Below are 16161 nucleotides of genomic sequence, written 5' to 3' on the forward strand. Positions count from 1 at the left end.
TAAATTTGGTGTTGGTGTCAGTGTGACTTGCCTGAATGCAGATTCAGGGGAGAACATGGCTCTAAAATGCTAACAAGAAAGCAGGAAATAATTACCAGAGCATCACTTGTGAAGGGAAAAAAAATTCCATGAAGATTAGGAGAAGAAACATCGAAGAGGAATGTATCAGGAAAGATGTGCAGTCTATTGGTATATGTATTTCTAGGTCTTTCCAGTGGCCAGAAGAATAAAAACCCCTTATGTACTTAACTCTAGAGATCAAGTTGCATATTTTTAGCTTGTAGTTTCCAAATTGTGTTGATAGTCATTACTGAAGGGAAAAAGTCTTTGTCGTGAGATTAATTGCCCTCCCAAGTACAGTCTCTTACATCTCTTACAAGATGAAAATCATGTCGGAAAAGTTTTTTTTTTTTTTGTTTTCTGTCTCATATGAACACTTATGCCTGTATGTGCAATTGTTGTACCTATGGCCTAACATTAGCAGAGGAGTACTCTTCTAGGTTATCCTAATGTTTTATAGCTGTAACAGTTCCCTGCTAAAAATTGTTCCAAGCTGTGTTAGAAGAGGGGCTTTACTTACGAGTTGTTTCAGCATTCTTTCATTATTAAAAAATGTTATAGTTTTTGTAGGAGTAGGAGGATGCATCCTGACAAATAGCTCAGCTGTTATTTACAATATTTTTTTTTGAATTAAATAATAGATATAATTTAACCTACCTGTTTATGAGGTAAATTAGTAGGATATATTATCTGGCTTTCCTGATTGTTTCTTAGAAGCTTGAGATAAACCACACATTTACCTATATATGTATTTATATATGGTGTGTGTCTACTTCCCTATTGTTATCTGAGCAACCTGTATAAAGGTAAAAATATTTTCAGAGTCAGATTGTTCTGTGCAGCATACAAGAGACAATCCAGTTATCGGGTATTCAATATCATTCCTTCATGTGCTGGCAAATTCTCTCTCACTTCCTTGTCCTTAGCAATGCTCATTACATGAAATCATTTAGTGTCACAGTCCTGAAGGATGTGAAGGATAGGATTCAAGATTAAGTAGAGCTGTTTGTGACTAGAAATACATGTAAATCTTGAGGCTTCTAGATTAAATTCAGAAGTTAAACTTGTCTAGTATAATCATAAAATGAAAATACACCATCCTACTGTCAAAGTAGTTAAATATTCAGGAGTAAGACCATGGTTAATGGGATATTAATCATTAACCATTAATCAGAGACAGTTTAGATCAGGCTGGAAGAAATCAAACTATAAATGAGCTCTGAAAAAGCCAGATAAGTTTGGATGACAAAGTCATCAAGTGGACAGGAAGAAAAAAAACCAATCTGGAGCCAGGGAAGACCTGTACCCGTGACAGACCCATGGACTATAATGAATGAACAAGTCTCTGGCTGATTGATTTACTCAGATGTTAATGAACAGTTTGCTATCAGACAGGTCTGCAGTCTCAGTACACCACTGGTCTCCTGGGAGTCATTCATTGACAGACTTTGGTCTGTCCGCATGGCAGCAGGCTGCAGAGGCTGCTGTATTTCAGTGTAATTCCTCCTCCTGTTCAAGAATGCCTTCCTAAAGAACTTCTTACGGGCAGGTATGCTGTCTTGCAGGATGGTTACAGGAGCTACACAAATGTAGTGAAGGTACACATGAAAGTGGTTAAATCACAGACCTCCCGTCAGCCCCTAGTGAGTCCATGAAAATTCTCCAGAATTGGAAAAAGAATTGTTCTGTATTAAAGCAATCCAGAAACTGTATTCCTTCAGAGCTCCCGTATCATGCAGATGAGTAAGAGCTGTTTTTTTTTTTTTTAAAGGCCTGCACATCATTCCTGTGCTGCTGACTGAATATAGATGTGGTTTAATTTTATAGTAGGCTACTGGTAATACACGTTTCTTTATAATGTGGGAATTGATTTAAAACATGCAACACTTTTTGAAATACTTCCTGACATAAAGTTTTAGCTTCCTGGTCTGAAAATGTGGACTATAATTATTAAATGTTTAAGGTAATCCACTGTTACAAGAAATACTTTTTGAGTGCTGTTTACCATTTCCTTTGTTGTAATTTTGTTACAGTTTCCATTTAAAAAATCAAATCTTTCCTATGTGATTTAAATACTTTAGAGGTAATTATTAAGGTTAAGTACCTGGTTTACATAAGGCATGTCATCTGAATTTACAGTTAAGTAGACCATAATTGCAATATATATATATATATATATATTTTATAATATTTATATGCACTGTCTTTTGGTATACTCCAATTCTTATTATTGTCTTTTTTGTCTTGGTTTCTGAAGACTGATTTTAAATTAGTAAACAGGCTTTCAAGGCTCATGGTAACTCTTAGATAAGGTGCAAAAACAATGCTAAAATATGCAGTGATAATTGAATGTCAATTTAAGAACATGTTCCCCCTTGAACAGGTGCTTGTTGTTTCCTGTGAACTTGAGGTTATTGTTGATACACTGTTAACAGGATCCCAGGAGTTTCCATGCAGTTCATTTCACACTTGGACATTGCAATGTTTGCAACAATTCACAGAGTTCAGAAATGTCCAGGAGACTTTGGCAGGGACAGCCAAGCAAAATGCTAATAAGGAAAACAGAACAGAAGCTGGAGCCAGGTTTGACTGTTGCCAGACATCATCGGCACTACACAATGTTGACATAAAAAAAAAAGAGTTCTTTCATCTCCTATAGCCATAAACCAATGGGGATTTTATTTATTTATTAACAGAGAAATAACAGAGTGAAATGGAAGGGAGGGCTTGAAAGAAGCTCATTGTGTTAGGCCAGTGACATCTCTCTCAAATGAATGAGTATCTGTGAATGGGTTTTGCTTCATAACACAGCTATATAACACAATGATCTAACAGTCAGATCAGTGTTTGTCATCCTGCAGAGTAATTTACAGCTCTACAAACTGGGAGGAAAATACTAGAGAATCAAAGGCGATCTGATTTATGGTCTTATGCTTTGGTGTAAATGCAGCAGTTATATAAATGACATATAGGATATAAAGCAATAGAATGTCAGCCAATTGGATTTCCAAGATCTCAGGTCATTGAAATATCAGATCTTAAAAAAGTCTTCGACTTATGCTTTTCTTCTGCTTCAGACAGTAAAGTCATGTGATATAATGACTGACCGACCTCCAAAAGACAGGAATCAGAGTAGTCAGACTTACGAAGGTCCATCAAGATAAATAACATGACCCAGATTTCTAGGCAAATAGCTTGGGGGCACCGTCATCATCATCAAACTTTAGTTTGCCTTTTAATCCAAAGCTCATCCTTGATTTTGGTATAAACAACATTTTTTAGCACGCCTCTGGAGCAGGACCCTCTGCTTTTAACTGTTTTTGTGATGCTGTTGTTATCAAAAGTGAGTGGCAAGTTTTCAGTGTTGACTCATGTGACATTCTACTTCTAAATAGGTTAACTTCTGGATTAAGTTAAAATAAAATAAAATGTTAGCAGGCTCCTTGAATGGCATTTCCTTAGAGAATCGGCATACTTCTTTCATCTCAATTACAAGAAAGGCAGCCAGATACATTTCATAAAAGTCTGTTCTATAACTGGTAAATGTCTTCTGACTCACAAGAAATTGGACAGCTCGTAAGAATTGTTCTTGAATCAGCAGCCTTTGGAAAGAACAAACTAACAGGGATCTCCCCTAGGGAAAAGATGCTACATGACTGAGAAGCTAACTATGCTGAGAATCTTATACTTTCTAGTCCTAGGTTGTTTCAAATGTATTTGTGTAAAGGAGAGATGCCGAGAGTGGGTCTCCTCAGGAAAAGTGAGAGCTGAATGCGTTATGGGGATAAGTAATATCTAAATCTAGTTCCATCGTTTTTTAAGATTTTTTTTCCAGATTTTGTGAAGATTCATATTAGATTTTTTTTTCCAGATTTCCTTTGAAACTATAAACAAAACAACAACAACAAAAACAATAGAGCCCTCAGCAAAACCTAAACGTAGCAGAAAATCCATCTTCTGGGCTAAAGAAGATGACTAGTACAAGTCCATGCTGCCTACAGTCCCCACTTCCATCCCTTTAAAGATATTTGAATCACACTAATTCCCATATTAATTAGTCTGTAGTACAGTTTAATTGCATTGTACTATTTTTTTTTCCCAGTGAACTGAGCTTTTAATGAGTACTCACTGTTTAATAACAAATTAAAAAAAATAGCTTATTCTTTTGTGGGAGAGGGTAATGAAATACATCGCTTTAACTTTTATATTTGTATATATATAGACACGCATTATTAATAGCTTGATTTGGACATTACAATTATTACATTTATGCATCTACCTTTGTTATCAGTGAGCTACACCTTTGCTAAACATTGGCATTTAAATGTACCTACTGCCTTCCTCTCTCTTCTTCAGTCTAAGCAGGGCAACAGAGAAGGACGAGCTGCAGCAAGATAATTCTTATTTAAGATTGTTCCGTGAAGAAAGTATGTCTTGGATTGTATCCACTCAACCCTGGAAGACAGAGCTGTGTACAGCACACATTTTCATTAGCTTCAGGTACTCAGCGCTCGTTTGCTGAAGAACAAAGTACACAGTGCCAAGGAACAGAAATTGAGAGTGCAAGAAAGCACTGCAGCCCACAAGTTGTGTAAATGATGAAGACACCTGCAATTAAAAGTAGGGTTATTATGGAACTGATAAAAGAGTTAAAAAAGAGTAAGCCCTGATAGGTCTTTAATAAGGTGCCAAGAAAGAGCATCAGTACGAGGGTGATGACTGGATGTCAAAGGCACAGGACCCAGATGAGAGAACTGTCTTCAGAGAGTGAGAAAGAGGTGGGGGGTGGGAATAAAACAAAAAAACCCTCCAGCAACATTGTTGTTTCATACGCTGAGGGTCTGTTTGTCTTGTACAAACGCTGACTGGCAGCCCAGTGATATGTGGGCCCAGACATGCCCGTCAGGATTAATAACAGGTTTAATGTCTGGCAGGTGTCCTGGGCAGAGTCTGACAACTGCTCAGCTGCCACGTGGCCGTGGGGCTACCCGACCTTCCCAGCCCTGTGCCTGAGTGGCCGAGGCTGTAGTCCCTGCCCCAGGCAGGGTTCAGCTCTCAAGCCAGTGCCTGTGTAAGGTACTGGCACAAGGTGCCTCTGCATCTTGGCTATTTGGTCACTGTGCTGAGGTGGCTGCACTTGCCAGGAGGCTGAGTCTCCAGTTGGCTCTGCCACCAGCATGGTTTTGAACTGTGCCCTCTGACTATTTCTGTGTTTCTACCTTTACATTGCAGTTCTGTCCCTACCACCAAAACAGAGTGAGAAGAGGATGCTTTGTGGTCTTGTGGAAGTAAAAACAGAAGAGAATGCAGCTTGATGGGTACACACAGGTCAAAATCCCACCATCACCTCTGCCAGCACAATGGTGAGCAGCTGCACTGAGCCCTTGGCAGGGCTGAGTGTGCAGGGTTTTTTAGTCAGCTCAAAGAAAGGATTGCTCTCTAGAGGTGTTATTGTTTCAATTTCTCTGTGCAGGATCCAAAAGTGACACATTTTCAACTGGATTAATGCATTTTTTTTTTACCAATAGTAACAATGGCAAAACTTGCCAGGTACCATGGCTAAGCTTTCTAGCACCGGTCTAGTTCTTACATCATGGAGCCAATAGCCACAGCTTGAACATGTGCACCAGCAAGTCTAAATCTTTCCTCTAGACTTAACTGTCTAAAGGAACAAGATTTATTGTAGTTACTACAATATATCATTTCTACTTTTTTTTATTGTTGGACTCTGTCACATTCGCTATCATCCCATTATGAAATAAGTATTCTGATCTTGTTCTTTTTGTTTTTGGCAATTCAGTGTATGAAAGGTTGAATATCTGTTAATTGGGGCACCTGCTCTCTAGAGGTTTTGCTGGTTTTGTTCGATATGAAGGATGATGACAGTTAAGTTACCTTGGAGATATAGGGAACATTTCAGTATATATTAGCTTCAGAGGACTTAAAAAAAAAAAAAAAAAAAAAAAAAAAAAGTTTACAATTACATAATTATTTTAACTATTGGGGTGTTTCAGCTCTCAGTGTTCTAGCTTTTTAGCACTGCCAGTGAACTAGGTGGTTCAAATCCCACCAAAAGCTAACTCCCTTGGTACCAGCCAAGTCAATAATACATGCTGTAACCCCAAGGCAGGTTATAATCCCTGTTTTATGGCTACTTGGAAGGTGTTTACTGCAGCTGATCAAATAGCACAAAGAATGAGACACAGATGATGTTATGTTTTATTTATTTATTTGTGTACAAAGAAGCACTGTTTGATTTGCTGTCATTTCCAAATGCAGGCTAGACTTATTATCTTGCCACTGTCCCTAGCAGATCAATTACAGCAAGTGTAGAGTTGGCAAGATAACTAGAATGGCAAAATTAGCCCCATATAAAATTTGTTCCCTGGTGGCTCCTGGCATGAAGCAAGATAACCAGTGTAAACAACAATGGCTGTATTTGTAAAAGTTAAAATTTTAGAAACCTGTTAGCGACATGAAGATTTAATCGAGTCTGTAAGAATTGTCTACTTATGGTTCATTATCCTTCTGTTAAAGTATGTCTTCAGTTTGGAAAGACAATACAGTGAAAGGTGTTTGTCTGTTTGTTTTGTTTTTCATATGTATACCCCAAGAGAAGCTGCTTATGAGCATCCTGGTCCCAGGTCAATTATTCCAGTATTGTAACTGTACTGAAGAACACTTTGCAAACAATTTAAATGTAAGAGTCCAGATACAGTTTTTCATTCTGAGTTTTCACCATGCCTGCAGTAAACAAGCACTGTAAATACTTTCACTTTTCTTATTTGGACAGTAAGTCATAAAAAATGTACATCCAGCTACAGCGATGATAGTGAGTATCCCACAATTAAAACATTAAATTAGAAAATGAGTCACGAGTTATAAAATATAAAATAATGTTGAAATGTACTGGACTACAGTAACTTACGTGCTGTTGTAACTGCAGGAGCAGCGAAGGTCATCAAGCACTGGGAGGTGGCTGAGTAGAGTCCGGCCAGAGGCGTGGCAGTTGAGGAAGAGCATCCCGGTAGTTTAACAGCAGGAGCAATGACCCTTGCTTTGTTTCTGCAGGTAAGAAGGTTGTACTGAAGTCAGAAGGGGCTGTTCTGATTTACTATTGCAGGAGAAAAATGTAACTGGATTGAACTGTGCAAAGTTAGCAAGTAACAGTAAGACTGCAATCCAGAACGTGTGCTGTTAGATGAGGCATAAGGTCAAAAGGGCAATGGAAAACTTCTACCTGACTAAAAACCTTCAGCATTTTCTCTCTCTGTTACCATTTCCTTGCTTATGATTTAACTTTATAGTGTTTCAAATGACCCTTTTAAGATACAAGGCACAGCATTAGTTTAGGACAATGATCTCAACTGACACCAAAGGAGGTGACACTCTTTTGCTGTGGCTTTCAGGTAATGACCTTTTGCTCAATTACACCGCAAGTGTCATATACACTGTTTCATCCTCTACTTATTACGGACCACATCAAAAGCCCCCTTTAGATTCAAAGCCTGATAAACCTTAGGCAATAGGCAAAGATACAAAGCAGAGGCCTGTGGAGGTGGATCTCAGGGAAAGCAAACTGCTGTGGCTTGTGCTCAAATGTTTCCTTCTAGTGCTGTCCTTCCTCCCCAGTGTCCTCTATTCTCACATGTAGTAAAAACCTTTTCCAGGGATATTCTATCTTTATGCTTCTTTGTCACTTTAGGTAACTTTCTAGAAAACCATAAAAAAAAAAAAAATCAACTCACAGGAATTTCAGAAATCCAACAATCTCAGGCTATGTGCTGGAAAAAGAATTTCCTGGCAAAAAGGCAATACTGTGCTATGATGCAAATTCCCTGCAATATTTTAATTCTGCCTAGCTTTCTGTTCTTTATTCTGGCCTTGGTTCTGTCTACTATTTATTACGTCACCTGCTGGAACCTTTTGCAATGACTGGGAGCAGCTGGCAGCACAGGAAAAAGCACACAAAGCACCCTGCTTCCTTACCTCTCATAATTACAGATTATGAGAGCTTGGACAAAAAAGAAAATAGCATCTTATAAACCTTGAGTCCTGCTACTAGGAATGCATGTTAAAGGGATAAACCTTGTCAATAAAGCCTGAAGTTCCTGGCACAGGACATTAGAGCAGTGCAAACTTCTGGGGACAACCTGTCCTAGAGCAGCGCAGGCTTGAAGGACATAAGGGCTCTAAATTTTGGACTAAGACTTTATGAGTCAGGGCAACAAGTAGACTACATCTGCATTCATATCTGCATGGTGATACTTTCATGGCACTTAAGCAGGGGGAGGGAGCATATCAGACATGACTATGGACTATGGCAGCACTCACTGTTAAAAGCCATCATGTCATCAGCCATGACAGCAGTGAGTACTACTGAACGACAGCAATGCAGTCCTTCCTGTAGCTTGCCAGTGTGGTGCTTGCCAACTGACATTTGTTCAGCCTGTTTCAGTGTTACTATGTGCACTTTTCTGGATATCTCTTCTACATAAGCTGAAATGATGGTAGTAGGTGGGGAAGGTGACCAGGTGAAGCAGAAAGGAGGTGCAACAAAAATCCATTAAAGCTTCCGCACACAATTCAGCCTAGGGACATGTGACCTGGATTTCACTCAATGCGACTCTTGTAATGAAAGTGTGGCTTCAGATGGCAAAGCATTACTGTTACCTGAATAGATGCTGAATAATCTACTACTGCTTTCTTGTATGGTCAAACTTTAATTACATCTGTGACCTCCAGATTTTCAGTCTATAAACATGGCATGATGATGATGAAGGCCGCAATTCATCTCTTTTGCTTAGAGCAATGTAGGAGCTTGTACTGAGCTCAGGCTACTCCACTGCTTTGACAGTCACAGGGTCGTTTTGTAGTCCTCCATTCCTGCTGTACTGCATCAGGAAGGTCTACGCCCAGACAAAAGGTAAAAGCCCATACATCCTTTATTTGAGCATTTCACAAATAAATTACAAGTTTCTTTGCAACCACGTCAGAAATCAAAACGTTTATTTACACCTCAGAAACAGCAAGCAATTCAGCAACTAGGGCCCAAAGGAACAATTAACTGGAAATGTAGCTGAATTATTATTATTTTTAAATCAAACAAAATATTTTTCTCCTTGCTTGAGCATTAAAAAAAAGAAAGGAACTCGTAAAAAAACATCTTGGTGATAACAGAGAGAGAGAGAGAGAGATTGTTATGGGGCAAATATGTTTTTACAGGAGGTTTCTGTCTGAAATGGCAGTAACAACACAGCTTGTTTGTACTGAATTCACCATCAGTTCACCAGACATGCTCTTGTTCTACAGTCCCAGGCGGTGTGTGTATGCATGTACATACACATAGTCTGTCTTTACATTAATTACTACCCCCAAATGATCAAATACAGCCACATATTGATGCAGAGAAGGAGTGTAATGGTCAAAGGGTTAATGAAACTTTCCTAAATATCTGTCCTGTTGAAAGCAGAGAAATGCAGAATTCTGGCTCTAAACCCTTCCCTTTTCACTTTTTATGACCAGCTGATATGTAGACAAGGAAAAAGAAAAAAAAAAAAAAAAAGAGTTGGTAAATAATTATAGATATCTTCAAATGATATAAATTTTATTAAGAGGGGACAGCTAAGGGTAGCATAAATACAACATGAGAGTTGGAATAAGCCTGGATTTCAGTGTGTGGAGTTTGTTGTTGAGTTGTTTTTTTGTAATCAGAGTGGTTTAGCATACGTAACACAAGCTCTCTCTTAACTCATCCTTGAATCATTGGATTAAACTACTTATTCCGAGTCCCCATGTTGTATTAGTCTCCATCTGCATATAGTATATATATATATTTATATATGTATGTGTATATCTCTATATATCTACATATATACACACACATAGCAATTGTGCAACTAATAACTTTCCACCGAGAGTGGATGAGTGTATCCATTTCATCTGGACAAATATAAACCAACTAGTATATCTTGATGTGAAAACAGCGTAGTCAACGGGTTATATGGTTTGCACAGTTAAATAGTCAGCTATATCTGCTTTAAAGAGAATAGCTGTTATAATTACTACTGAAATACTTTGTTTGTTAACTCTAAATATTATAGATCACAGAGTTAATAGAAAGTTATTATTTTAGTTATTTCTCATTTTATCACCATTGGCCAGCATATCTCTCAGACAACCGAGTCTCTAGAGATGCAACAAAGGAAAGATAGGATCAGAGTTTTGTCCTAGACTTGCTGTTCTCAAGCTGACATGACTGTTTAATATGATTTATCGTGTTTTTATTTTTTGTTTGTTTTTTTAAACTTTAATTATATGAGTAATTATTAAACCCATTCAGAAAGAAACTTGGCTTTTAGATAATGAGTGGTGTAAAATTATTTGTGTACAAAATTCTGCTGTGTCTCAAATGGCTAAGTGCACTATTGAGACAAAACCCAGCATTTTTCTTAGTGTTTCAGCAAGAAGTCTTGCAAAGGAAAGACCAATGATGTGAAAGTTGTTACTATAACATCTTTCCTTTTGTAGTGATAAAACATTTAACATAGGTTCCTATGAACTGATTGTAAACCCACAATTTAACAAATGAGGATTGTATTACAGTGATCCCTAACTTAAATGACTACACGAGAGACCAGGACGAATTACTTGACTACAGGCCACAGCCACTTCAAATAAAGGTTAAACCAAATTATGCTGGGTTCCTTAGAGACATGTTAAAGTGGTTGGTGAAGGAAGTGAGTCATCTGTGCTTTACTGTTCACAGCAGACCAGTAAAAACAGTAGAGAGGTTTAAATGAAAAATTTAATCTAAATACAACTAAGTGAAGCTCAAACAAGCCTAGTAATGGAGTTGCTCTTTAATTTACACCAGTGTAAGTGAAATGAGAATGGGTCTCAGAAAGTATATTAGCCAGTGTTCCACTCTTACCTAATTTTCCTTGCTAACCAGTAGGAAATTTCAGCTGGTTTCCCTTTCTTTTAATCTTCAGACCTGCAGTTACCGAACAAAATGTACATTAATAAATGCACGTAAGCATATCGTGAGTATGCACATGAGGTGTACAGACAGAGTTCAATTAGCAAGTACACCACAAATTAGACCTTTACCTTGCTAATGAACACTTCTTGCTGATTGTTATACCCACTTTGTGTTTTAACAGCAGATACTCTTCTAAAGTGAAATGATTTTTGCACAAGACATTTTATGCATGTTTCAAAACAAAAAAAATCAAGTTCACTGTCTTTCTGACTCCAGACAGCATTGTATGTCTGCAAACATAGGCTGAAATAAACATTGTAGTGACCAAAATAGCTAGGTAGAAATCAGCGCTGTATTATAAAAACAGCAAGCTTGGCTGAACACATGTTAAACATAATTAACTAAAAAGAGAAAAAAAAAAAAAAAAAAAAGACAACTAATTTTGCAACCTCTCTGCTTTTCATGATAGTGTGAGAAACTAACAAATTATTATTTCTCCTTTGTTTCAGGAAATGAATAGAATTTTTTGAGCTTCTTTTCAGGTAAGAAAATTCAGATTCTCATGAGGTTCCTCATTTGTATAATACCACAGAAAGTGACACAGTCACTTGTTAAACAGTGTTGGTTCTCAGGTACGGTGGAGAAACATTAACATGGCAGCTTCATCTTCTCTTTGAGTGCTCAGGTAGTCCAGTGATTAGCTCAGTCTGAGGCCTAAAGAGATACACAGTGAAGGCTGGGCAACTTTAATTTGGTTGGAGTGATAAAGTGATAATGGTGATTAAAGCCTTTGATGCATCTTGATTCAGAGTTTCAGCCATTGTACTGACTTCTCTACATGTCAAAAGGTTGCAGTACTATCTGAGAAAAAGATTTCTTGTCCTTGGGCACAAATTAGTAGAAAGAGTCTATTCATTGTTAGTGCAGTTCCAGGTAAATTTTTTTTCTTTGTTCCTGGTTTTGGATGCCCTTGGAATGATCCACCAAATGCTATGTGAACCTTGGTGTAAATTAGAAAAGGGTAGCTTTATCTGGTACTTGATAGAAATGACACTAATGGCATGGGTGTCTTTTCCAGAGGTGGGTTTTGCTTGATAGAAAGAGGAAGAATGCAAGTAGAAAAAGAGTATTTTGGGGGGGAGGATATTATCATTTCTTTTATTCAAGATAGAGGTTTCGTAGATCAAAGTGGAGGGTGCAGTTCATCTTTGGGTGCATTTGGATGAAATCACTAAATATGTATCCTGAAAATCCAGTAATGTTAGGCATTTGTTGATTTTTTTTTCCTTTTGAAAACATTGCCTAAAATTTTTATTGTTTTTATAAGACATGACTGCTGATGATAAAGCAGCAGCACATGATTACTACAAGGCATGGGCAGAGAAAGAGAACTAGAAGCATGCCCATGTTAATGTTTGAGATCAGGCACTTCCTTTTTAAATGCCTGCAGCTGCATAACAGCCCACTCCTGAAGTCCTTGCTCAACAGAAACTCCCACTAACCTCAAAGCACCACTGTGGGAAGTGAAACACCAAAAGCGTGCTGCAAGAGAAACAAGGTCAGCGGGAGATTTCACTTGGCCAGGACTGCAGGAGTTAAGCTGGAAGAGAAAAACAGGTTCTTGTTTGAAGGCAGCTTGTATCTTATCAAGAAATTTACAATGATAGGGAAACTCATGGCACAAACTAATTCACAAACTAATTTTTCCTCTGTTGCCATTGTTATTACTCCTTTTGAATAAAAACAAAACAAAAATCGGTTGTCATATTTGGTACAATACAGGAAGTCAGAGAAAAGCTATTGTACAGCAATTTTTAACCACCAACGCACATTTAATATCTAGTGTAGCATTATGGAAAACTAAATGTATGTTTGGAGTTTTTAATGTTTCCAAAAAGCTTTACTATTGAAACATATATGTGATGTGGAAGATATGCTCATAATCTCACTGTAGTAAAGACGACATACAGTCTGACTTATAAGTACTGTAAAAATGCTAACTAAAGAATGCAGCTGCAAAGTTCTATTGCATAAGGAAGCTTTCTTGTTTAAACTTTAAATAAGCAAGTTTATTAAAATATTCTAAGACACTTACCTTACCCTAGTTACTGGCAAGCTCTAATAAAAGCCACAGTCTGTCACTAGTATACTTTTTGTGTTAAATTTATAAAAATTTGGTGTGAGCTTTGATGGATCATTTACAATTTATTAACAAGATGATCATCTTGATACAGTTAGGTATTTTTCTTTTTTTTTTTTTTTTCAGCCTTACATGCTCACAGAATATAAAAGGATTCATATTCCTATGTAACGAACACCCTTTTTTCTCATGTCTGCAAACAAGTGTGGTAAGTTTATGCACACAAAGAAATGCTCTTGTTACTCTTAACTGGAAACTGTGTGTACATGTGTATGTATGTATATATATATATTCAAAACTATATATATATGAATATATTTATATAATAGGGTATCTGTTTTCCTCCTTGCGCTTATATGTGTGATGACAGCTGCACAGAGGCTGAGAGAGACACCAGTGCTTCTGAGAAATACCTTGCTTTTGCTGTTCTGATCAGCTTCTCATATAGACATCTACTGACTTAACTGTGTCTGCAGAACTGACAAAAGACTTAAATTTTGTAAATTGCCCCAGCAAATAATTATCTGCAGGAACATAAAGGAAGCTGACTTTACCCCCTTTAAAAAATCAGGCCCAGCATGTCCCACCGCTGTCAATAGCGACCCACACAGAGCCAGTCGCAGCTGACTGCTCCCCACTGTCTCACAAATCTGAGCTCGTCTCACCTCCTGGCACTGCTCCCGCTGCAAGGGGAGGCAAAGAGCTGTGCTCCTGGGGGATCTTAAATTCCAATTGGGGCATAAGGAAAGAAGTCCAGATCAGAAACGAGCAGGAGGACTTGCATTTCCTGTTTGCTGAACCTGAGGTACAAGAAGTGCTGCTGCAGAGCCTTGGGCCTGCTTCATTTGGTGTCAACAAAGAAGCTCTTTTAGTGATATGCTTGCAATAGGCTCTCTCCTTCTGGCCACACCATAAACAGCAAATACAGTAGGTTTAGCCATACAGAATAGTTACAATTCATCTGTGGCTGTATTATTCTGCTTTGTCACTTGCACAGTCCAGATGAATATTTTATAAAAGCTAAACCAGTCCTATAACTCTTCTCTCCATATAAATATATATATATATACATACACGCATACATATACAAATACTAACCCACAGACAAAATATTTTCTGAACATTTGAATAGCAACAAGTCAACAGTTAGAAAAAAATGGAGTCAATCTGTTTTCTGCTCCCCGAAGGTCAAGTTTAGATGTCATGGTCTTTTAACATTCAGTGAAGTCACATAAACCTTGCGTCTTGCAAGAGGAGTCCATTAATAAATGGAAGTTAGGGTAGAGGCTGTCAAACACCAATATATAGTCGGACAGATTGTGAGGTTGCAAATTAAACTGAATCTGGAGCATCTGAGGCCTAGTAGTGAAGAACAGTAACTGTAAACTGCAGTCTTCAGATCTGACGTTTCCTTTTTTCTTGTTGCTATGGCAACGCGGTAGGACAGCTTCAAATGTCAGGAGTTCTTACAGACCTAAATGATGGGAAATGGGTGCGATTATTACTATGCAGATCACAGTATCTTTTATCTTCCCCCCTCCCCCCCCCCCCCAATTACTTACTGAGTATATGCACATTTATCAGTAATTCACTATGAATTATCCAGGTTTAGAAACAATTATTTGTGAAGACAGAAATCTCCAGGAGGAAATCCCAAAATGTCACTTGGAGCATTCAGAGACCTTTGCAGTGCAATTCAGAAAGATGTAGAGTGGAGGCCTGAACATAAATCTTGAGTCAGGACCTAATTCTTCCCATCTGACACCTCGTTCATTTATGTTGGTGCAAAAGTGCAAGTAAAATGCCAGTATGCCTCCCTTGCGTGTGCACACTGACTAGTAAAGAGCAAACAATATATTTTTTAAGAATAACAGTCTAATTTGTGAATATACCAGGGACTAAAAGAGCTGGCATAGTTTATTAAAGTTGCTACAGAAATACCAATCTTATCTTTGTTGCCTAACCTTTTGATTGATTTATTTATTTTAAGTGAAGGTAGCACAACTTGAATGATTTTTCCTATTTTAGATGGGAACCCTGATAATACAAAGGTAGTAAACAAGCTTAGAAAAAACAAAGATTAAGAGCTAATCTATCAGTTGTAGATAATGGGTTGCTTTCCTCCAATTTCACTTGGCATCAACAGGACAGTACTGAGTTGCAAATATGTGGCTTTGCAATAAAATCATAGAATCATTTAGGTTGGAAAAGCCCTCTAAGATCATCAAGTCCAACCATTAAATAAAAAACAAATTAACAACAACAACAAAAAAATAACAAAACACATAGCTAAGGTCATCTGGAGGTCAGTTTAGAACTTGCCTGTGGGCTGATGCTGGTCTGGCCCCTCTCAAATGAATTCAATCTCTCACCTTACAGTGTTTGTTTACTGGTTGTACTGGCTTTGGCTGGGATGGACTTCGCTTTCTTCTTAGAGGCTTTTATGGTGGTATGTTTTGGATTTGTGATCAAAAGAGAGTTGATAACAAAGTGACGTTTTAGTTACTGAACAGTGTTTACACAGTGTGAAGGCCTTCTCTGTTTCTCATGCTGCCCTGCCAGCTAGTATTCTGGGGTGCACAAGAAGTTGGTAGGAACACGGCCAGCACAGCTGACCCCAACCGACCACAGGGATATTCCATACCCTATGCCATCACGTTCCTCAATAAAAGCTGGTGGAAAGATGGGGGGAAGAAGGGAGGGGGAAGGACATCCAGTGTTACGACCTTTGCCTCCCCAGGTAACCATTATGTGAGCTAAGTCCTGCTTTCCTGGAAATGGCTGAACACCTGCCTGCCGATGGGAAGCAGTGGATGAATTATTTTGCTTTGTGCTCACAGCTTTTGCTTTACCTGTTAAACTTTCATCATCTCAAACCATGATTTTTCTAGCTTTTACCCTTCTCAGTCTCTTCTGTATCTCCCTGGGGCAGCAGTGAGTGAGCAGCTGTGTGGTGCTGAGCTGCCCACTGTGGTTA

The 16161-nt window shown here is 38.1% G+C and overlaps 1 protein-coding gene and 1 long non-coding RNA gene across 3 annotated transcripts in view; one reads left to right on the top strand and one right to left on the bottom strand.

Moving 5' to 3' along the window:
* The window catches only part of LOC106044851 (uncharacterized), a 135869-nt gene extending 128250 nt beyond the window's left edge, over positions 1-7619 (top strand). For both annotated transcript variants that reach the window (XR_010834522.1, XR_001212498.3), the window contains exons 4-6: positions 4417-4560; positions 5293-5423; positions 7007-7619. This is a non-coding gene — a long non-coding RNA (uncharacterized lncRNA). The remainder of the gene's footprint in view (positions 1-4416; positions 4561-5292; positions 5424-7006) is intronic.
* Positions 7620-13285: 5666 nt separating this feature from the next.
* Positions 13286-16161, bottom strand: part of CDH13 (cadherin 13) — a 482951-nt gene continuing 480075 nt past the window's right edge. Inside the window, 1 exon segment of the mRNA XM_067004389.1 lies at positions 13286-14658. The gene's annotated coding sequence lies outside the window, so the exon portion shown is untranslated.

The sequence above is a fragment of the Anser cygnoides genome, chromosome 12 (genome assembly GCF_040182565.1).
Source record: "Anser cygnoides isolate HZ-2024a breed goose chromosome 12, Taihu_goose_T2T_genome, whole genome shotgun sequence".
In the NCBI taxonomy this organism is placed as follows: Eukaryota; Metazoa; Chordata; class Aves; order Anseriformes; family Anatidae; genus Anser; species Anser cygnoides.